General features: G+C 43.6%; 1 long non-coding RNA gene across 7 annotated transcripts in view; it reads left to right on the forward strand.

Moving 5' to 3' along the window:
- LOC138068749 (uncharacterized) overlaps nt 1-18,960 on the forward strand; it is a 96,639-nt gene extending 77,679 nt beyond the window's left edge. For all 7 annotated transcript variants that reach the window (XR_011143485.1, XR_011143480.1, XR_011143482.1 and 4 more), the window contains 2 exons: nt 8,749-8,813; nt 17,782-18,960. This is a non-coding gene — a long non-coding RNA (uncharacterized lncRNA). The remainder of the gene's footprint in view (nt 1-8,748; nt 8,814-17,781) is intronic.
- The last annotated feature ends 5,120 nt before the right edge of the window (nt 18,961-24,080 follow it).

Below are 24,080 nucleotides of genomic sequence, written 5' to 3' on the forward strand. Positions count from 1 at the left end.
GGTAAACCAAGTTCACAAATATGCTGGTATATACCCTGTGCGACTTAAAGAAGAACCAGAGATGTGCTGAGGAGGAAGTTGGCTCCTTTTTCATCTCTGTTTGCACTGAGCATGTTTTGTGTTTTGATATCTCTTTCATTACAATTTAATCTTTCTGTAAGCACTGTGAAAAGCCAGGTAATATCTTAAGATATATCCCACACTCACAAAAGCATTTTAGGATTAGTTTTGTGGGTACAACCAGCTTTTCCAAACAGCAGCCTTTTCTCTGTTTAAGCATAAACGTAGATTTTCTACTTTTCCTGCTTTGTGGTTGTACTAGAAATAGCATTCATTACACTGAACCGATTGACCGTGCTCTGAATCAAAATGTTCTGTAAATAATAAAGTGGAAAACCCATTCATTGTATGTTTTCTCATATAATTAGCTGTCATCATCTTATAGGTAACTTCCTTTCTAACAAAGGAATAGAGTCTTGATTATTTTTGCTTATTCGATTTGGATTTTCCATATTTTATAAAAGCTGTGGGCATAAGTAAAGATCAGGAAAGAGAAGTGCAGGTATTGGTAGTGCTCATTGGAGTAGTTGATGTACGGAAATGGGAATCCCCTGGGGCTGCCTTTCAGCCACATGACCAACACACTTAGCATTTTGTTTATTTATCTGGCTACTTAGCACTTCTTACTGTTTCTCTTACATGAATTTGCCCTATAGAGCACCCCTTGCAATAATCAAGGAGTTGTTGCATTAAAAACATGCAGAAAAGATAAACTGAGTGAAAAGCACGTAAGAGGTATTTTCAGCTTCTTATTTCTAGTGACCCAGATATTTAGTGCTTGCTTTATGCTCAGTTCTCTTAGTTACAGGAAAGATTTTTACTTTGAACCACAGGGAGTTCAGATGGCTTAGAGTGTAGTGATATTTCCTAGACACACCAAATCCAGTTCGTTTATCATCAATATCCACAGGAAATAATAATCTGTTTATGCATCACATTTCTCTGAGTTCTACAAGATTCTTGTTATGAATTCTTTCCAGCTGCTTTTCTCATTCCCACGGAAGAATTGCATGTGAAGGGTTGCTGCTTGCCCATCAGTTATTCTAACAATTATTGACTGATAACCACTGGTAATTCCAACTCTGTGACAGTCTTTGATAAGGATTTTATGTAGTTATTATGCTCTAAAATATCGCTTCATCCATAAGGGTCTTGAACTTCAGGTTGGGTCGCTGACACAGCCACCTTTTCCGGATCCTTGAATAGAAAGAGGTTAATAATGTGAAACGTTTAGCTTTTACATTTATAGAAATGCAGTGTAGAATGGAAAGTCAGTTCAAAAACTCTTGCTTTCTATCACACGGGAGTCATTTTATCCTGTTGCCTTTTTGTAGATGTTGTCTGCCAATGAGTTGCAGTCCGGGAGACAATGAGTTGAGGAAAGAAACATCAGGCACCTCAAGGTTTCTTTTGTTTTGTCCAATGATTTCTCGAGAAAGTAAGTTAAGTAAAGCCATAAATTAAAGCAATTAGAACAAGGTGGAAGGCGGCTATCACCCAGCTCATTTCCTTCACATTCGCTGCTCTACTGATTTTGGAGCCCGCTGGCTTCCAGTCCCCCCGCCCCCAAATCACTGTTTGCCTCTCTTCATTTCCTTGTATCTGTTGTAGATTTATGTTTTCTTTAAGATCAGTATGTAACGATCAGGTTCGCCCCATGTAGCAAAGGAGATGAGCTGCTGCCATTCTAACTTAGCAAGCGATCACGTTAAAGTCTTTGAGATTTCCCGTTCTGGGAAGTTTCAAAACAGGAGTTGAAATCCTCCCGGAGCTGCAGGCAGTCCCATGCCTTCTTGATCGTGAAAGTATTACTGTTGTACACTTAAGTGAGAGTGAGTAACAAAACCCTCTGAAGAACGTGTCAGCAGCAATTACTTTGCTTCTAAAGTAATACAGGAAACAAGGAAAAAATAAGCGATGAGAGGAAATGAATTTTCTGTTCAGTTTTAAGGCAGCAAGAATTTCAGTAAATTTACCACATGTTAAACAATGAATATGTCCAAAGAACTGTAAAGTGTGACACTGTAGAGGATGAATTCTTTACATCGTAGGTGGCCAGCAGGAATCTGAGTAAATGCATGATACTTTCTCTTCTTTTGTTGTCAGCTAATAAATTTCATTAGAAGTGGTGGAGATGCATTAAAGATCTTTGTAATACTGTGTGTCCATGTAAGCAGTTGTAATTGCTATAGAGAGGTAGTACTGTGAGTGTATGCTAAAAAAACCCATTTGATCTGAAAGGGATCAAACCTGAGCCGTAAATGCATGTCTTATCCCCTAACTGTGGGTTAGGGAAAAAACAAAGCTACACACTGCATGCTGTTAGTACTATATTGAATCTATTTGTTCTGTGAATCAAAAGCTGAGTATATTCGTTGCTTCTGTGTAATTTTATTGAAGTGACGTTATAGAAAGCCTTTACTGTAATGTTTTGGCCCAATCTTTTAGGTACTTCACGGGATCGATATAGGTTACATAGTTGGCTTTCACTCTAGTTTCTCCTTCACCGGCCTTTGCAAATCAATAAGACTGATGGATTGTAGCACCATGGAGATCAGGCCCTAAATTTTGGTGCCTACAAGACACAGAAGAGTTTGAACTGTAGATATTTTGCCCTCCAAACACACTATATTCTTTGAAGAGAATAGCAAAACATCATATAAAATTGTCTCTTTATGTGGAGGTACTTTAATATCAGAGGAGACTTGCTTCCAGCTAAGAAAGCGTTTATTACAAAACTAGAAATGTTTGACATAATATTGTATCAGGTAAACTTTCTTAATGCCCAATGTCATGTTGCTGATAATTTAAGAACTCACAGGATTTTCAATAGCAGAAGATCCTCGGTGAGTGGCAGGCTCAGTGGGAAAATGCAGCACCTAAATTTACAGTAAGAGGAAAGGGCCCGGGGCAGGAGCAGTCCCACGATCCATAATGAATTCTGGGAGCCCCAAACCGCTATTCAAGGAAGTTAAAGAAGCAAGAGTGAACAGATGAGGATATTTTGGGCCATAAATGTTAATTCCAAAGAATTTTCAATGTGAAATACAACATATGTCCCAGGGCAAGACCTCATCTAGCAACCCTGAAGTCGGTGGAAACTCATGACGTTGCTTGACATAGCGGAAGATAATCAGGTCTAGTGAAGGAATCAGATCCTAAACGCTGTGTAGGCTACATTTATTTTCTACAGCATACAGCTGTACATTGCAATTGTTAGGAGAAGTGATCACTGGAGAATTCAGAAACGATTGAGAAAGACTCAGGCAAAAAGAGAATGGCCAAAGCTGATGGATAAACTGGTTTTATGTGATGAGATGAAGACTATCAGATTGTAGAGAAAAACCGATGCTTAAGATGATGGGTTGTTGCATCCAAAGTCTGCCAGCCCTGGATGATTTCAGAAGTAATTGCAAAGTTGAATCTGGGAATAGCCACAAGTGAGAGAGGGCAAAGCCACCCTAGAAAGGCAGCAGAGGAATTTGGCGACAAACTCTAGAAAGCAAATTCAGTGACACAAAGGGTGGAGGATGCTTGGACACCTGTTGTGGCAGCTGTGACTAAGCATGCAATGACCAGATCAGAGTGAATAATGAGAGAATCTGCTCATTTAAGAGTGTATATACAAACTCAGCAGGGACATGGAACTGTTTTGCTTTGTTTTACTGATAATGTGTTATTGGAGTCATGTCTCTGACTGTGTCCTAGAGTGGGTTCAAAACAATTACTTATATAACACAGGATATATTTAAGTCAGGGAGGAATGGGAAGGGAGAAATGCATGTATCTCAATTTCTGGTTAAGAAGCAAAATGAAATTATGTTTTCCTGAATAGTTTTATTGACTTCCATTTATGTAACACAGGGATATCCATCTCAAGGTCTGGATGCCCCTTGCAAAATTTGGACTGCAAAGTAATCTCTGAATCAGATTAAACCACATATGCATCCTGCCGACTGCTGGTCCATACCCAGACCTGAACTGTATTATTCTAAAAAATAATCTCAGTCAGTCCCATCTCCAAATATGTGAGCCCATCTCTGAATGGCTCCAGGCCAGGAACATCTCTTGGTTAATCATGGTCCTGTTGCCCGTTCTAGTTGTGTCAGACCCCTGGAAAGCCTTGGATCCTCCAAGTCCAATTCTTACGGGATTTCCTCTATCTAGATATCCTGGCTTTGCTGCTCTTCCATGGCAGAGTGGTGCCCCTGTCCCAGGTCTAATTCCACTTTTGTGGGCAGCAAAGTTCAGCTTTGGTTCTCCAGGTCAGCTGCCTTGGTCTGTGCCCAGGTGTAGCATGGCAGAGAGAGGGCAGATGAGCAGAGAAGCCAAATCTTTCTGAACTGAAGTCGATACTGACCTCTCGAATTTCCTCAGGAGGCTCACTGGAGACTGGCAGGGAGGGTCCTCCTCTCCTTGCAGTGCTCTGCCTAGTGAACAGCCATGTTCTGGATTAGCTGCAGGGTTGAAAAGCCTGATTTTGAAGCGACAAACACACGGCTGCAGCAAAATCCAATCCGTATGCAAAACCAAATTCCACTTGCTGCTCACTTCCAGAGCAGAGTAATATGCAGGAAAACATCAAGGGAAAATAAAGGAAAAAGAAAACTGACAGAGTAGTTCTCTGGGCACCGAGAAGTAGCCTGGGTCTAATGCAACTGCCAGCACTGCAAACCTGATTCACAGATAATGGCATTCTATGCAAGAATAATCACTGTTTCTCTATTTTAAAGTGAAAGCCATATTGAGGAGCTTTGAATGCGAGGGCAGGATCTGTGGAATGTAAATACCTGGTGGGTGCAGCCAACCAGCACAAAATGCATTCGGAGGGAGCTGGAGCTCAGTCTTGACGAGAGCACCTTGAGCTTACAGATCATCATGTGCAAGGAATAAATTACAGTAGAGTTTGTCAACTAAATGTGGTGGAGGTATGAATTCTTTATCTGTTAATCAATGTAGGGAAGCATTGAGGCACCTATAAACCATTCATCTCACTTTAGTTCCTTGTTTGTATTTAATTAGAGCTGATTTGATTTGATTGGAAAAAAATGAGGTACCTCTGCATACGGAGGTGTCAAATGGAGCATCACTGGTAGCACTTACTGCTATGAAATCCTGGGGCAAAGGGTCCAAGTAGTTTGGACCTTTTTTCTACGTGATCACCCATAAAAACTTCCAGAGCTTTGAAATCTAGGAGTCACTAAGCTTCTCTTAAATTTCTCAAAGTTACTTGATCTGGGCGTGTGGTAGAGAAAGGAGCAGACCACACCCTCGTTTTTGGGGTGGCTTGTGTACTGCCCACCACTCAGAGCTGTGTGGAGCTCTCGAGCCTCTGCAGCCCTGGGGTGGCTCATCGCCCTGTGCGTGTTTGGCTGTGCACCGTGGGGTGTTGTGCTCGTGCTATTCCTTGCCTGCCCCTGTACAAGTGGACAAAGCTTAGCTCTTAGTTTGCAGCTGCAATAGGAGAGCTGGTTGGTGGCTGTTAGACAGGGTAAGACCCCCTCATGCACAAGTAAATAGAAAGGATGCTCACGGTGCCCGCACCTCCCCAATGTGAGAGGTGTTTCTAACAGTGTGAACTAGCTCATTTCTCCCTTGTGTTTGCATCGCTTTGCCCTTCTTGTTACATGTGCAAGGAGGGTGCTTAAACTAATAGGGAAATTTAATTTCTTCACCTTTTATCCTTATTCTGACTTTTTCTACTGCTGGCAGTGTTAAAAAAATCTCATTAACTGCAGTAAGAACAGACTCAGACTATTATTATTTATTTTTAAATCCCCCACAAAATTGGTTAGCTTTTCTTCCCATAGCTTCTGCAGGGATTATGAGAAGACTGTAACACCTGTACGTAGTTATGGTACGTCTATTCTGCAACTGCAGTCTGTAATGCACCTAGTTGCAATTGCAACTGTAAAAAGCCCTAGGGGGTCACTTGCATATTGTTTCAGTTTGGTTTGGCTTTAAATCAGTGACAGTTACTTCTTATTTTTTATGTGAGAATTCTTAAAAATGCTTTTTAAAATAAAAAAGTCATTGCTAAGCTTTTGTCTCCGACTTCAGATTTGAAAACTGCACCTTCACAGAAAACCGTGCACTAAATAGGACATATATTAATGCGTGCTTATTACGGGTGAATATTGTTCTCTGAGTAGTGCCTAGAAATTTTAATTAATTTCAGATACACCCGATTTTTGTCCGCATATGCAGATTTCAAATCTGTGCATTCGTCGATTTTGACACAGTGTGATGATGTATCCTAGCTTTCAGATGTCTGGCTCTTAGAGCTGTGAAATGATAAAAACAAACAAAAACAACAGTTTCGGTGTTGTCAGTCTCGTTCTCAGTGGACAGGTGCCCCGGCGTTAGGAAGGTGTCATCCCATGCGACACCTCTTGGCAGTGTCTAGAAAAAGCCTGGGATCTTCTAGACGCAAAAGTAAAACTAGCTTCTCCTCTGAAAGAGAGTCTTGTTTATGGCCAGGCCGAAGCCCATGAGTAAGGCTGCGTGGTGCAACCTGTATTGCCTCTGCCTGCCTGTGCCTGATCTGTGCATGAGTAAGTGATTTCTGCTCTCTCGGATAATGAATCCGATATGCTCGTGGAGCACGTTGCCTCGGACAGTGATGGATTAACGGGTGAAGGTCCAGGTTTGTGCACTGAGGTTGCTGGAATGAGCTGGACTGATTGATACAGTTTCTGGATTACATCATTAATAAATTAAATGGTATTGTTAATTACAGAGGTAAATATTTTATTGGATGCCTATCCAGCGAGAATTGAGAAAACGGGAGGTTTTTGGTCTGCACTGGCATGCCAGTAGGGACAGCCCTGCCTGGATGGGGCCGTGCCTCCCCCACCGTGTCAACACCGCTCCCAAGCCTGGCTCCTGCCTGGGCTTTCCTGAGAGCGAGCAAAGCCGGGCAAGGGGATGAGGTCGGAGGCTGCTCTCCTCCCCGCGCCGCCCGGCCAGGGTCAGAGGCAGCGCAGAGCGTGCCCTGAACGACGCCAGGACGTCCGCACCTCCGGGGAGACGCAGTCTTGTGCTCTCGGTGGGGTAAAGCTCCAGCACAGCCCCGCTCTGTAAGGTCCTGCCTGCCCTTCAGAAACACGGTATCGTAGTGAAAGTCCTGTAACGTTGATTTACAAACGTGTAAAACCACTGAATTTGTTCTACACGATGCTGGCTATGACTTAGAAAGAAGACGGCCAATTGTTTTGGTACAGATCTGATTTTCTTTTGGCTAATGATTTGTTTTTAACGTCAAACGTGGTATCATGAGAAGTTGCATCATTCAGGCGTTTTAAATGAATTTGTATTGCTTGCATATTAGTAGGAATGTTTTCACTGCAACAAACACCATAAACAGTTTCCACGCTGGGATATGTTATAGTGCCACCAGAATTGGTTCTTCTGATGCTTCATTTCTTTTATGCTGAGAATTCAGGACCGAGTCAGCTTGGTTTTATGCATCATTAGAGATTTACAATTACTTTGCTATAGTTTCTTTCTGGAAGCCTATCTCTCATGGTTAATGCTACGGGAGCCCCGTTGTGTAGAGGCTGGTATTAGCCACCTCCTAGCAATAAAACGTTTGAGAAGGATTTAGAATTATGAGTGGCTAAATTCTCCATGCAGTGCCTGTAATACTGTTATCCTTTGCTCAGCTTGGGTGAAATATTTTTTGTCTTCTGCGCAAATTAGAAAAAAACGCTGTTTCTTCAGGAGGTATTGAATCATTTGCTTGCCATTTTTTGTTGAGCTACTGCAGTCAGAGATGAGAAATCGTGAGAAATTCCATTTGGATTTTGTGCCGTTTAAAATATGTTGATATTGCATTAGTATGTAATGAATAGACAGCCTCCCCTTTTCTCGTCTCACTTTTTGAAAGCGTAAGCATTATTTGGACCAGCTTCTTTTATTTTTTAGATTTTACATGTGTTGCTAAATTCAATTAATTTCGCCAGGTTTGTCTTTGTAAAATAAACAGTGCATCCGTGTGTGTTATGCTACGCCGAATTCGTGTTTTAGGTAAATGCAGCTTTGCAGCGAAACAAACATGATGTGCGGAGAATAATGTGGGCCCGATCTAGAGCCCATTAAAATCAATGAAAAGATTTCAAATTAACTCTTATAGCCTTTAGATCAGGCTCTAAATGGGCAAATTACAGTTGTGGAGTTTGCCATTTACATACCTGTGTGATGCAGTTAATATATTTTATGGAATTGAAATTACTTGGTACTCTTTTTCATGCTTTTTTAGGATAAGAATTTGCCAAGGGCATCAACAGCAGTTTTCCCAGGCTTCAGACCACGGATTATATAGTCAATCCACAGATGACTTAAATCTTTGAAAAAACGGCCACGGTTATCAGAGGAGCTTTGACAACAGCAAGGACAGGAGCGCTATCTGGCATATTCCATCAGAGATTCTCGTTCAGCCTAATTAACATACTTAGGACATCAGTGCGGGCCATCAGTCCCAGAGGAATTGTGTAAAACTTTTAAGGGGAATATGCACGAGATCTCACCCCTGTATTATTTTAAATAGATCAAATCATGAAAAAGCCATTCGTCTTGTATAAGGTTAGAAGAAAGACTATTGCACAGTAGCATTAGGGAAGAGATTCAAAGGTTGCATAGAATTGTCAAATCCATTGTTGTAACCCAGTAATCTTTCTTCTTTTACAGAGTTTCTTGAATCCCACTGAGAATGAGCAGAGCTGATCTCTAAGTCTCTGATATCTGCTGCCTCTGTAAGTGTGAAAAAGAGATGCCTCTGCCTGCTCTGAGTGCCCTATAATTAAAAACCCTTTTGGAGCAACACTAAAAATAAGCCATCACAATATCTGATTAAACCTCTTAGGAACCTGTCACTAATCACCTTCTCTGGTCTTGATGGAGTACGTTTATGCATTATAAATATACTTATTACGTGCATCCTCCATAAATCACATTTAGCACTTGTATGTGACGTATAAGCATATTCTATAGAATATGCACAAATACAGATGCCAAACTCCCACAGAGTTCATCACTGGAAAGGTTTGAAGGATCTGATCCTTAATATTTAATGAGAAAGATGCTTTTTCCTTCCTCAGCTTTTATCTTTGGTTTGGCATAGTCATTAAATTTGTTGTTTCCTTGCAAGATTATATAATTTATAACCTAATTTTAGACTTTTGCGTAACTGTGCTAAAATACTCGTGGAATATCTAGATTTCTTTGTATGGAGCATTTCAGGATTAGACAACAGGTAGAACATGACCATTTAACTATGAACTATCCATCAGTAAGTAGTTGCAAGCACTAAAGGAAAACAACGCAGCGATATTCAGATAGGATTATGGGATTATATTGTGGCTATTCTTCCCTGTAAAAATACAATTTTACAGCATTTCCAAAGCCTGCCTCCCGCACTGGTTGGCAGGAATCCCCAGGTAATACAGTAATCACCCAAGAACTGCTATCGCTTGAAATATTTGTGTGCGGCAGCTTCTGACTTTCAGACTGCTCTGGGACAAATTCACGCAGCCTGAAAGCAGGACCGGTTGTATGAAGCCGGGGAAGCAGGTGAAGAATGACAGTTAATGCTTTAAAGTGACTGTCAGCCTCTTCTCCCTCTAAAGATCCAGTTTCTAATGAGTAGAGGGGGAGAGACAGGAACTGTTTAGATACCCCTGGCTTCTGCACAGCGGAGGGGGAAGGTCTTTCAGGCCAGTCCCTGTGCTCTAGGCATAATTACTTACAAACAAGCAACTCCCAGTTCATGCCCTAGCTTTTGGATTTATTCAAGGCTTTGGGCTGAAAACCAAGAAAGCGTTTGCTTTGCAGTGCCAGCCTGGCTGCAGTGATGTTTTGCTGTACGAGATATTGCCAGATAACTCCCAGATGAATTATGCTAAAGCTGCAGCCACGTTTTTTTGTGTCTTCCTGTGTGTCCACGGTAATTCAGCAGTGTCATAAACAGCGCTGTGAGTTTTAGTAATTTTATCAATTTAAACCATATTGTTTGGACCATCACATTTAATATATCATCTATTGCATTAACACATTTTGAGAGCTCTTTATTTTTGTGTTTAAGAGGGAAGCAGCTTACAGTTGAGCACTGGGTTAGGTGCTTGTTTCGTGCCCACGCTACAGAGTTAGGAGGCTTTGGAAAACTACATCTCGTTTTCTACCTTAACAAGCGTCTAACGTAGATGGCAGTGGTAGGATGCTGCATAGTTAGACCAAGACCTAGGCTCGTATGGCAGTGGCCAGGGGCTGATCGTGTGTAGCTCAACGGACCTCTCCACCATCGTAACTTAGTACAGGGTGCAGGATGAGGTGGGTGCCTGTGTGGATGAAAGAAAATTAATCCTTACGAAAAGGTGACGTTATTTCTGGAATAAGAAAGACTGGAGCGCATATCTGTCTGGCTCTAATGGAGCAGTTCCAGGAAAGCAGCAGCGACCAAAGTGTTTTCAGTATCACATAATTCAAGAGTAAAATCATAATTCCAATTACAATTTCAGCCATTTCTGGCCTTGGGAAACCTATGCTAATATTTATTATTATATGATTGACCTATGATTTCTTCATCATTTACATTAGCAACTAAGATATTCATAGTAACATCCTTTAAATCATATAAGCAGATGTCAACAGTGCATGATGAAGTCACATCCTGCAGATGTTTTATTTACTTAGTCCATTTTTTTCCTGATAAAATAACATTGTGCGATGCATAAGCTCACCTCCACCAGGCCTCTAGGGGCATGCATAATCACAGAATGCATTTTCTATAGTCTTACAAAATGACTCAATTCTATCTGAGGTACAAACAGTTATACAAAGTCAGTATTTCACTTCCATCACCGCCTGACATCATCTTCTACAAAGCGCAAGAAAATATTTACTTAGCTCTTTGACATGAGTTGTCACGAAGCCTTTAGAACAACGAATTGAGGAAAGTGAGGAATTACTACCTCTTTTCTAGATACGGATTTAGATTTTTAAATTTGTCAGATACCTTCTTATAACACACAAGCTCACCAGAGATACCTCTCATCTCTATTCTTCAGTGAACTGCCTATGCACAAAGAAATCAGAGGACTGCCCAGAAATACCCCAAGCTAGAGGCTGATCCTTTTTCTTCGTCATCAAAATATTTCCTTTGCAAAAGTGAGCGTTACTGTGTTTGAAACAGGAGATTGTATTCGTTTTCCGGGACGCTTTCAGAGGCAGGTAGTTTCTGGTGCTTTCTGCGGGAAACGGCCCAGAGCAAGCTGGCAATATTTGACATTAGTTTTCCTCCCAACAGCTTATGGTTTTACCCAGGTGTCAGTACCAGCTGTCAGTAGGATAACTCTTACTAGCCCTAAAAGCACTTTTTGTTCCTTTTCCTTCCCTCCCAGCACAGGAGAGGGTGTTATTGGGCCTTTCTTGTTCGAGACCGGCATTTTCACAGCTCAGCCCCACTGCAGCCTGGCAGTGGCGGCACACAGACACATCCGAGGAGGACAGATGGTCCTTGACTGTACAGGTGAGGTGCCCAAATGAGCTTGAGGCTTGTCATTAACTTCAGTTATAGCGGACGTAATTGGATTTATCGCTGAAGGGACGGCAGAGGTGGTTTTCACGGTTCACATTGTTCTGGTGACTCGTCAGAAAGCGGTGGTTCTGCGTGCGGCTCCCGCAGCAGATCCTCGTGCGGGTCCCACTCCAGTTGGTCCTCAGAGAGCGCGGCCGCTTACCTGGCAGCGTCTCCTGTGGAAACCTGCCTCCTCTGCAGGGCGTAGAGAGGTGGCACCGTCAGCGCCATCCGGAGAGGGCCGCCTTTGCCTTCCCTCCATTGCTTTCCTGTTTAAGTTAAATCCTTCTGTGCTTGCATTGTCGTACATAATTTGTCTCGCTTAGTAGGTCCCAGCTTTAGGATGTTTCAGATGATTTTTGGAACAGTGGAGGACAAATTCGCGGAGTTAGAGGGCCTAAAAAAGCCTGCGAGGCAGAAAGACACTGAAAACGCCCGCTCATTTCTAGATGGAAGGAGAGGTAAAAAGGTCAGAGTAGTCCTATATCATCTTTCTGGAGATTGGCGTCGTATGATAATTATTAACAGCTTCTGTAATGATGCACGTTACAAACCCAGAACCGAATACCTGCAGAGACCCTCCTCAGGCAAAATCCTCACTGACTTCCATAATAGTTTTTCCTGAGAAGAGACTGCAGGAATGCGCTCAGAGCGTTAAACGTCTTCCTGACTCGAGAGGCACTTACGATCGACTGGTGAGAGACTTGTTAGCAATGTAAAAACGAATCTGAAGTGAGAGGAGTGTTCTTCCTGGAGGAAATATTCTTTCTGCACAATTAGTTTTGCTGGCAGAAGTAGTTGGGCTAACTTCTTGTGACTCTGGGTGTTGCTGGTTGCCCCTTTCTATACCGAAGCAGCAGATGCCCTGTACTTTGAACTCTGTAAATAATTGTTTCCAAAGTGATTTTGTTTTCTATAAAAGCTTTAGTGAAAAGCTGGCTTCTAATTCTTTCTCTTCCAAAGCTTTTACAGCTCAGTTTTTTCCCCGCTCTTGACATTCTTTTATTTTCCTACTTTGGGTTTTAATATTTCTTAGCCATAGGTTATACAAGTCTCTCTACAGGGTGAATCTCGAGCTTTTACTCAGATTGGAAAAGGCATTCCTAAAGCTTTAATAAACTGAGGAGTGAGAGGAAAAAAAGAGCGTTCACAGACTCACAGAATGGTTGAGGTTGGCAGGGACCTCTGGAGATCATCTAGTCCAACCTCCCTGCTCCAGCAGGGTCCTCTAGAGCAGATTACCCAGGATCACACCCAGACGGGTTTTGAATATCTCCAGCGAAGGAGACTCCACCACCTCTCTGGGCAACCTGGTCCAATGCTCTGTCACCCTCACAGTCAAGAAGTTTTTTCTCAGGTTTAGGTGGAACTTCCTGTGGTTCAGTTTCTGCCCGTTGCCTCTTGTCCTGTCGCTGGGCACCACGGAGAAGAGGCTGGCCTCATCCTCTTGACACCCCCCCCTTCAGATACTTGTACACATTGATGAGATCGCCTCTCAATCTTCTCTTCTCCAGGCTCAACAGGCCCAGCTCTTGCAGCCTTTCCTCATAGGAGAGATGCTCCAGTCCCCTCATCCTCTTGGTAGCCCTCCGCTGGACTCTCTCCACTAGGGCCATGTCTCTCTTGTACTGGGGAGCCCAGAACTGGACACAGTACTCCAGGTGAGGCCTTCCCAGGGCTGAGTAGAGGGGCAGGATCACCTCCCGCGACCTGCTGACAACACTCTGCCTAATGCTGGGGTGCATTGGCGTTGTTTCCAGCTGCCGCGCGGCGTGGCGTGGAAGCGAGCGTCAGCGAGTCGAGCGGCCTCCGTCAGCCTGTCAGCACCTGCTAAAGCCGCTGCCCGGACGTGCACCCGAGGGGAGCAGACGGGAGACTGGGAGCGCCTCGCCGGTAGCCGGAGCTGGAGTCCGCGCCGTCGATCTTGCTTTTTTTCCCGGCCCTTTCCGCGCGCTCCGCTCCCTCTGCTTTCGCGGGCAGGTGCGCGCTGCTCCGCCGGCCAGGTCTGAGCCCCGGCTCCGTCCCGCGCCCAGGAGCTCCGCTGCCTCCAGGCGGGTCCCGTTTTCTAGCAGACACCATTTGCGTTTGTTTTATTCTGCTTCCGCAACCGCAGCGGCAGCAAACGTTCAGCCAGGGACCGGGCAGAGAGCTCCGCTGGCGCGCGCGCTGTGAAGGCCAGGTCGGGGGCCTGAGTAAAATCCACATGTGTTATCTGCGTGAAAACAAGCAAGACGGCCAAACGTGGAAAACCGGAAATGCTGTAAAAATCAGACTTAATGATGCCCTGACTTGCTGTAACATCCTGGAAAGTTGGCCACGATTGTTTTTGCTTATCTTCGTCTATCTATGTATTTGTGAGATGCAAATCAGGAGGAACGCGGGGCTGCGACCAGAGCGGTCCCCTTGCCCTGAGGACACCCGCGCTCGGGTGCCACCAGGCTCCCGGGGGCAGCGCTGGTGGGTATGATGTGGGCAGACGGGTATAGCGCGGGGTAATAAACGGCAGGCCTCCTTGCTCCTGTTTCCGCTGGTATTGAAGAAATTAAAAGGCTAAGATGCAGAGCCCGTGCGCCAGCGGGAAACCTCGTGGGTCCTAGAAGCTTTATAGCAGCGCCCAGCCGGACGTTCCTCAGCGAGGCCACTTGCCGCTGCGCCGGCCCGTTGCTCTCCGACCCGTCTTCACCTGCATTACGGCACTTCTTTCCTGAGTGGCAGGGAATTTTAAGTTTCCAATACATGTTTTTTAAAGATGATGATTTTAAGGAGACAACTCGCAGCGGAGTCCAAACGTGAACGCTTGCCCCTTCAGCAACTCTTTTCCGGCATTGCCAAATTCTTTGCACTCGATACGATCGGTCGACGCTTGGCCGCCGAGGGGGTGGCTGCTGCAGCCCCGCTCGCGCTGGCGGGGCAGCTCGAGGGAGCTGCCGCTGGGCTGGCGGGGGCTGCTGCCGCGCGGCATGTCTTCGCTGACGCCTCTTGGCTCCTTTAGGTTACCTTGCACAGAATACGGGACATTTTACACTCGCCGAGGGTCTAACAGAGAACTTGAATGCAGATTGCGAAGACAGATCGTCTCCCAGCATCACTTTGTTTTCTGCTGCTCTAAAATCATTTTCCTTGTTCCTGCAGCTCCTATAAAGCCAGAAGAGCTCTCTATATTTGCTTCCCGGATGCTTTTTTCTCCTCTGCTTACAACTGTAAAAGCAGCTTTTCATGCTCCAAATCGGAGATAAATTGAAATCACTGCCGACGAAATAAAACACAAGGCTAATCAAACTGTAGCACAGGAAGCAGCCTTCAGCCAGTGCATTTTCTGAAAGCTATTTTTAGAATATATTTTTATTTTGTCACTCCATATGGGAAGTCGAACCCATATGGTTTGGGAGAATGGAAGGTTGTGCTTTTATAGAGATCTAGCAAACCATCCCTGTTCAGCCACATACTTAAACATGTGCTTAAATCCAACTGTCTGCGCTGGGAGTTCGGCGCATAAACTCCTTGCTGACTGGGGCCTCAGGCCCTGTCTGAGGTTGTAGCAGTATTACTCCCTCCTGAGATGTAAAACTGTTCTATATTCGTTAAACCAGTCTCCAGTTAACATGGCTCTTCTTAATTATGACATTTCTAATTCATACACTTTCTTTCCTTTTTTTTTTTTTTTTTTTTCCCCATTTCTTCTCCGTAGTTTAGATGCCCTGATCTTTGGTCCCGTACAAGCCAGGATGTAAAGTTAAACATCAATAGCTCGCTCTTTCCTTTCTCTCTGCGCTAAATGTTACTACTCTTAAAATGTCAAGATTAATGTGGTATTGGGGGATCAGACAGTCCGTAACACCGCAGTACCTGCCGGTTCTGTTGATGGAACAATAATTGACTAGAAAAGATACCATAGAGGTGATAAGCTAAATGTGTAAAATTAGAATTGCGCCCTCACTGTTAATCCACCACAATGTATAGAAGTAATACTCTTTCAACTTGTGTTTTAGATTGTTCCATAGAACGTAATAGAGAATAATGTTCCGTTTCTTCTATGGAATTTTGTGGGATGGTTAAAAACACTCGGAGAAAATGTCTAACCCTTGCAAATTCTGGAGGCTTCTTTTATGAACCTTTTCTACTGGAATACAGGGCTTCATCCCTATAAAATTCTATATTTTTTCTCAGAAGGTGAAGTTCAAAACAACAAATTTAAAATATGTGATGTTCATTATAATTTCAAAGGCATTATTTACCTGAGCCTGTATTCCTTGCGCTTCTGAATCTGTTACTCACTACGGTACTGAGGTATCATGTTTTACAAGCAAGTAAAGATGCCTCGTGACAGTAGAATGTGTGATAACATTCAGAAGATGACCAAGTTTTTCAATCTTACTAAGTTCGTGTAAATTATAGTGGAACCAATGTCTGCGCTGAACCAAGAGAAAACCCTGCAGCCGCTTTGAAGTGCAATGCAGCGCTCAAACTCCTTATGATAGGTCTGAACTTTGCATGGGTAAATAAATAAAGACAGCTAATGTTATTCCCTAATTTTAGTTTGATGCAGCCAGTTACATTTTTCACACATGTTCATGATGTGTCATGCCACAGGAACAAATTTTCTTAGTGTGTCGTAACGGCTAATGAAGAAGCAGAGCAAACATCAAGCCCAGTCCATCTTTGCAGTTGCAAGGTATCATCTCGTAATAACTGGAAGCAGGCGAGCAGGCAGATCAGTGCGGTCGGTGGCCTGAACCGGAAGGGCAGAACTGGGCTGTCAGAGCCGGGTTCAGCTGCTGCCGTCCCGGTCGACGGTGGTGCTGGTGGTGCAGGCACCCCGGTCTGCCCCCCTTGGCTTTGCACAGCCGCTTTCTCCACGAAAGGAGAGAGACAGACCAGGTTAGGAGCTGCTGAGGGACAGGAGTCCGCTCCCTGGATTAAACCTGGTGCCCTCTTTCCACAGGGGTGAGCGACGTGGGTTTCCCAGCCAGCCTGGCACTCACTGGCTTTAATGTTTAGGAGCAGCCCTTAGGAAACCATGCCCAAAAGTGTTGCCTCCCTGCCTGGAATGGCAGTTTCCAGGCAAAGGAGCAAGGCTTAGAAGGGAACTTGCTTATGAACGGTGCTCTCTGGTTATCATTTTCTCTCCTGGTACTTTAACTGCTGAATCACCGACTCTATAATTAAAAATCATCTTTAAAACTCAAACAGCTCCTCGGGTGCTCAGTAAGCAGCACTCCTCAGCTGCCTGGACTCTCCCCCAGGATGGCAGGCAATCTGCAGCCGGCAGAAATGCAAATCGGGAACGGTTTTGTCCTGCGGTTCACCCCAGCTGTATGCAGAGAAAGCCAAGCAACATATTGTGGCAGGCAAAGGATAAAATGAAATTGCACATCAGTTAGCATGAAATACTCGAAGAACTATTTTAACATGGCTGAGAGTGTAGCTTGACTTTATGTCTGTCTACAAGTGCTCTGCAAGGCTTAGCAAAATCCCGTGCCACTGGATGCTTGTATGTGCAGTATGATGAGCAGAGGCTCAGAAATTTTTGGGTGATGCATCTTGCACAGGTTCAGTGTAGCAAACACCCTGCAGAGCTGCTTTCTAACTAAAGGAGAAGGCGTTTTGCGTGTTATTTTTGATTCAAGAGTTATATTTGGCCTCCGTGTGGAAGCAGAGCAAAAGAAAGCGCAGGTATCGCCTGCAGCATTCGGCAGAGGTTCTGCACAAAGCGCTTCTGGGTGTGCAGGAGGGACTCATGAAAGAGGAGCCGCGTCGTGACAGATCAGTGAGGCGCAGATCACCAAGGCACCAGCCGTTCCTTAGTATCTGCCGTTAAAAGTGGCTATAGAAACACAGATTGGGCTGAAAGAGTTGGGAACTGCGGCTGGAGGCGCGCAGCACTGGCGGTCCTCCCGAGTGCCCTGGATGGCTGCCCCGCACGCGGTGTTTGCGGGCGCGCGAGGTGAGAGCGCCTTGTGCTGCACCATCCGTCCTCAGAGGTGCTGCTTCTGAGATTGTGATAGTTTGCGTTAGCATTCGAGTGACTGAGAGAAGCAATGTAGTAGTGCAGTTCTCCCATCTTTGCAGCAGCTCATTTGTCGCATGAAGACATACGGTGATTTGTTGTCTGTTACTGGTTAATATTTTTGTGTTTCTTTTTTCTTCAGGAAACAATTCTCCACCCTTTCTGGATAACGTGCAATAGGAATAGAATTGCACAGCGACGAATTCAGGGTGGCAGAAGGATGGGAAGGACAGAGGTTTCTGATATGGTTTGGATACTGCTGTCACCAAGTAGAAGAAACATCGTAGTGAAATTGTTGATCAAAGCTAAGAACATATATGGATTAACGTATTGGAAAATCAAGACAACAGCTGCTTTTTTTTCACGAATATAAAGCAGAGACCCTGGGTAAGAGGAAGAAAATGTTACAATAAGCAAGCACTTGAAGGAGTTAAAAAGGAGTGATATTAGAGCAAAAAGAAGATGTCAACAGTTTTTAGAGAAGTTTCACGAAGTGGAAATTTTGTATTCAAAATCTATGACTATTTTGAAATCAAATTAACTTATGTTTAATTGTTTCCTCAAAGCAGTTTTATAGTCAGCAAAACCCTCATAACTTGTATCCCACTTTTTAAAATATATTCAATTCCATTCTGAAATCTTGAAAGACAATAAAAGATACCTGGATGTCTGATGTTTTGGTGTATTGGAATTAGATGGAAGTTGTTAGGTCTTTCCAGAAATGTTATTTCAGAATGTTTGAGTAACACAGCTTTTGGACCAAGTGCTAAACAGTTGCTGTACTTTGGGATCCTGAAAAGATCTGGACACTTTTTTTCGTGGCCTTGGTTGTTTCTGGGAGTGCACTGCACATGGAAAGAGTTGGGTAAGTTATTTGAAAGATGGTAGTAATACAAATTTGTAACTAACTGGTTAAGTGTGTGATGTGGATACTTGGTCACTATGAGATGGACTGGTAATGCCGATGCATTTCATGTACATCACTTCGTGGAGCCTGACATCACAGCCCCAGTGAAGTCAACCAGGAGTTTCGTTGACATCGGTGGAGCCAGAGTTTCATCCCAGGTCAGCAGCAGCTGATGAGGAGAACCATGTGCTATTGACTTGGGGCAATTTCAAGTCAGTGATGTAGAAGTGGAAAAATTCCATATCACATAACTGATCTCATCAGCAACCCAGGGACCTAAATTTCACTTTGGGTTTTCTTCTGTTTTCATTCACATTGCAACTATATAATGTGTTAAGGCGTTGTTTTTAAGATAAGAAATATTTAACTTTTTAAGAGATGGGTGATTTGTAGAAGACATTTGTGTAATTTTGTGAAGTGATTTATTTTTATAAATAAATTTGCATAAAATCTCCAGCCCTCGATGTCATAGTTCTATTTTATCTTTAATTCAGATGCTCAAGAAATGTAAATTATTTTTACAGCTAAATAAAAGCTATACAAAGCTGTCAGGGAAGAATAATGAGATACACATTGTGCCATGTAGCCATGATAAATCCAGCAGTACCATGGTTACAGTCAAAATGTGAGGCCATCAGCAGCTAGGGAATAGCAGCACATATAGATTCCTCTGACTAGATTTAGCAAACTAATCTTAACTGAGGAAGCTCATGACACTAGGTCAGCAAGAGAAATATTTACCTAAAAGATAGACAGGCACCTAATAGGAGGAGGAACAGTTGGTATGTATAGCTAGGTTTTATTATAGAATAAAAACATCAGCCATAGTTTGGCCATGCTCTGCATATGTGCTCTGCACAAATAAAGGTATCAGCATTCCTGAAACACACGGAGGTTTGCAAAGCGCTACCTGTGGACATGCTAATGGTAGTGGGCTTGTGAAATATGGTATGATCATGAAAATGGCACCAGTGAGCAAGTGTATTTGCGTCCCCTTAGTCATTATGGGCTAAAGTTCTCTTTACATGGAAGAGAAGAAAGGTTCACACCTAGAGCGGAGCAGCTGTGGACACTGTCCTTCACCCCCCTCCACCTGGGTCAGCTGCTAGCTCCAGCATGGTGACTCTGCATTGACTAATAGATGAGGAAAGGGTTTTCCCTCAGCAGGAGTTAACTCAGAGATGAGGAGATAATTACACAAATGGGGGTGTGAAGAGCCTCAGCTGACATTCGTTAAAAAGAACATAAATAGAAGGTGTGCTGAGTGCACATGCTGCTCTCTTGGTGAGCAGGCTTAAGGGATGGGCTGTTTGGATTTGCAAGAGGATGTAACTTTTTTGTGAGCTGCTGTGACTGATACAGGTAGGCCTCTGCGTTTGCTCTGCTGGGCTCTCTTGGGCTATGTCTTCTAGGGAGTTGTGCTTCTACCTGCTCTTGGCTGGAAGGGTCTTAGTCTGTCCTGCTTTTTAAAGTTTAAATAAATGAACTGAGCCTGATCTGTGCAGCACTGCTGACTGGTTGCTATTCTTTGTTTGCTAAATTACAGTGGTGTTTTAATTAAACTTGGTGTTCAGGTCAAACAGCTCCAAGACTCTGTCTTCCCAGAGCCCAGGAGCTAGGTGATTTCCCCAAAAACCTCCTGAGGAGGAAGTGTATGGAAAAATGGGTAGTGATGAACTGGTGCATTCACCAGTGCTTTGGAGAGTGACAAGCTGTGTCAGGTGTTTGAAGGAAGTGGTTGCAATGAGCTCTCCTGTACGTGCTCTCGGACATGGTGTCTGTGCCGATGCGGTGACCTGCTGCTTGCTCCTATTACCCTTTCCACTAGCCCTGGTGACTGCAGTGTGATTGATTGTGAATGGATCTCTTCTTTCCCTGTGGCTTTCTGCTTCTTTGTGGGCCCCCTTTTAAGTTCAAAGTTGCACATGTGCTTTGTAGGACCTTGTTGCTCCCTAGTGTTTTATTTTTGGCCACACTTTCTGTCCCCTGCTCTGGTTAGCAGATGCTCATGGTTGTGGTCATCAGTGGTGCACAGTTAAAGGGAACAAACAATAGAATAGAGGGGGGGGTGTGGCACAACAAAAATGACCACAAATCGCAAATCACCTTTATGTTATTATTTTAATAGCTGTCAGGGGCTGTGATGAAGGGGTGGTTGTGCCATGTGAGGCATGGAGCGGGGCTTCTCCTGGCAGCTGCTGGCACCTGTGTGCTCCTGGGTGCAGGAAGGGACGGGGAAGACAGCATGGTGCGCATGGTGCCTTGCACCCTGTGCCCCAGGCACACGGGCATGCCCAAGTTTGTGTCCTGGCATCTGTGCTCTTCCTCTGTTGGGGTTTTTTCTCATGGACAAAAGAGAAGCAGCAGGTTGAGGCTAAGGCTGGCCCCAGGCAGATATTGGGCACTGCTGGGTGCCTCTGCGAGGGGCTGCTAAGCCTGCTAATGTGCAGCTGATTTAAGGGTCATTAGGGCCCTCGGTGTCTTGGAGAACTGAACCTGGCGATGCTCAGTTCTCCAAAGTGCGTGGACAACCATTCACAGTGGATAGGGATAGCCTAAAACTTGCATCAAAAGAAACACTTTGTTTTGCTGAATCTGAGCGGTGAATAGGTGTGTGTCTCTGTGTGCATGGACGGGCCTGTTGACTCCTAAGGACCACTCGTGTCTTAATTGAGTGTGTGCATGAATGAGCTGGGATCAGCATAAACATCCCTGAATGTCAAGCTCTCTTCTTTGTCTGTTTTGTAAGGCTAATGACCACTGGGCATTAAAAACCTGCTTCTGGTCTTTGGAGATGCTGATGTGTCTTATTTCATGTTTTTTAAAGGTAGATGCCTTCACCTTAAAGTGTCTTTATTTTAGAGGTATTGTAGTACAAAAAAAGCTATAAACTTCATGCCCTTGTGAGTATAACGTTTTAAAATGCCCAATAACTTAAAGGAACCACATAATGCTGCTTAGAAACACTTAAAAACAAAAAAATGCTCAGCAGACAGCTCTTATGACAAGGCTCTGCCAAGAGTGAATTTTTATGCTTGAGTTATAAACCCTTGAAAAATGGGGATCCTAATGCAAAAGCTGACACAGCTTTAACTAAAGCAGCTCTAGTAAGTGCTGCTATAATTATTTGCTCATTAATTACAAATTTTGCAAGACACAAGAGTAACACAAATTGGAAAATAGGAATAATTATCAGTGATAATGCCACGGAAGCTGGACACATTCAAAGTATCTTCCTCTTTAAATTTAATAATAGCAAGACAGCTAGGGAACTAATAAGAAATACGTAATTGAAAATTAACCTTGCAAATCTGCTGTTAATAAACCATGGTACTCTTGCATTACAATAATTTTACAGAGCCTTTAATTTGTATTTGAAGTGTTATCCCAGGTAATACTTTGTGTATTCACAACAATTAGTATGCTTTTGAATTAAAATGAAGATTCATAGGTAGGATTCAGTACAGCTGAGGAACACGGAAGAATATATACTGTAGTTCTTAGCAGCTCAGAGCTGGAATGGTTGGAAACCAAAAGTACAATGGTGATTTTTGTGCCTGCTGTTATGCCTGAATGCTGTTTTGTTGTTGTTGAATTAGTGCATTGTAGTGTTTGGTGCTTTCATCCTGAGCTTGTTTCATGTTTGTGTAAATAGATCGTTTCTGACTACAGGATCATTTGTGTTATTCTGACTTCCCCTAGGTATGAGCCTGGATTATTTAGGGGACGCTTGAGGATGTTCAGTGAGTCAGTAACAGGTTGCTTGTGGTCTTTGAAATACTCTGCTACAGAATGTGCTTCCACCACTGTACCTGAACAGATTGAACAGATCTACTGCGGAGCGGGGGGGGTGGCAGCTCTGGAGGCAGCATGGTTTGCTGAGCAGAGCTGGGAGTCTCGGCTGTGGCCGAACAGGCCAGCATAGCCTGTGAGTGATGGAAATGTGCCACTTCACTGCAGATCAGCACATTGTTTGCTGGTGGTTCTCCATCCTCAAAGGAAAATGGCACTTGCTTACCTACATCTTATTTGTTGCCAATTTACAAATAAGGCTATAAAAGTCTATTATAAATATTATATAAATTAATGTAGAAGTAACAATGAAGAGAATCTATTTCAAAACTCAAGCTGAGTCAACTTATCTTGCTAAATATCTTCCATTTAAATAGTAAACCTGATACGTATTGCTTTGTGCCTTTTTATTTTGTATGGTCACTGAATGCTTGCATGCTGGTAGCCAAGAAGCACATAATAATTTGGGTGTTTAGGTCTGCGGAGCTTTGTGTGCTCAGCCAGAACAGAGGATGGGCTATAATAAAGATGAACTTGCCTGACTATGGGCTTGCACTTGTATCACAACGTTAATGGCGATAGTGATGTATGCAGGGTTTCAAAGTTGTGTGTTACCAAGCAGCTTTTAAAAAAAAAAATAACCCAGGGGCCTACAGTGTTTGGCCTCAGAGGAGGAACATTGTACACAAACAATTGGGTTAAGAGTGTGCACTCCAAACAGCGTTGCTGCACAATTCCAAGCTCCATCAAGGACTGCATGTAAAATGTTGGCTTCTTTGTGCAAACCCACAAATCCTAGGGAAAAGGCCATTAGGGGTCAGCAATTCAGCTGTTTGTCTGTTCACTTTATGTAAGAGGTTAGCAGCAGTATGCTTTTTGTCCAAAGCCAGCAATAGCAGGAACAGCTTGTTTCTGAAAGGGCTGTGGATCCCCTAGTAGTGATAGAAGAAGGGGTCCTGAAATAAACCTTGAATGTGGATAGTCTTTGATTTGACCTTTTATTTGGCTATATGTGTGCATGCTTAGTGCAGCATCTGACTCCTGTCACTCCCTTTCCTAATGTCTCATGTAGCTCAAATGTCACCACTGTTAGATGTGCTTTCCATATTAATATGTTACAGGGAATTCAGAAAACATTACAATTTGGGATGGTAAGATGCTTTGGTTGCCCAGGCTCTTCCTCTGAGGAGCTCATGGTGTTACATAGACAAAAAACTTCCATTCCATAGCAGCCTGTGAATTAAATCCTGATAGCCACTAAAAATCTCAGTGGCTTCAGTTGACAGCAGGAAAGGAAGATGTTCTGCTTTTCTCCACCCTGCCCTGAATACTTCTGAAATTAGCCAAAATAAAAGCTATAAACTGAATTTCAAGTCTTTTCTACTTTGAGGGAAGACTATTGAAACCTCTCAAACTAGTGGAATTGAGCTGAGTTGTATGAAGTCACTGTGGCTGTGTCTGACTTGAGACCTGTACTGACAGTATAACAATTTTACTTGATTGAAGAAACTTCATTCTGGAAATCTTGCAGATCGGGGATGTGCATTCCTGAGCTTAATTCTGGTCAGGTTAACTGCTGTATTTGTGAATATGCAAGTTAACAGCAGAGATGCAAGATGAGCCAGCGAAAGCAATGGGCATGGGGTAGGTGTAGCTGCCTGGCCAGGAGCTGGTCACTTTTTGTTCCCAGCAAAGCCAAAGAGTGAGAGCTGGGGCTGTGCTGCAATGCATGGCATGAGCCC

The sequence above is a fragment of the Struthio camelus genome, chromosome 11 (assembly GCF_040807025.1).
Source record: "Struthio camelus isolate bStrCam1 chromosome 11, bStrCam1.hap1, whole genome shotgun sequence".
NCBI classification, from domain to species: Eukaryota; Metazoa; Chordata; class Aves; order Struthioniformes; family Struthionidae; genus Struthio; species Struthio camelus.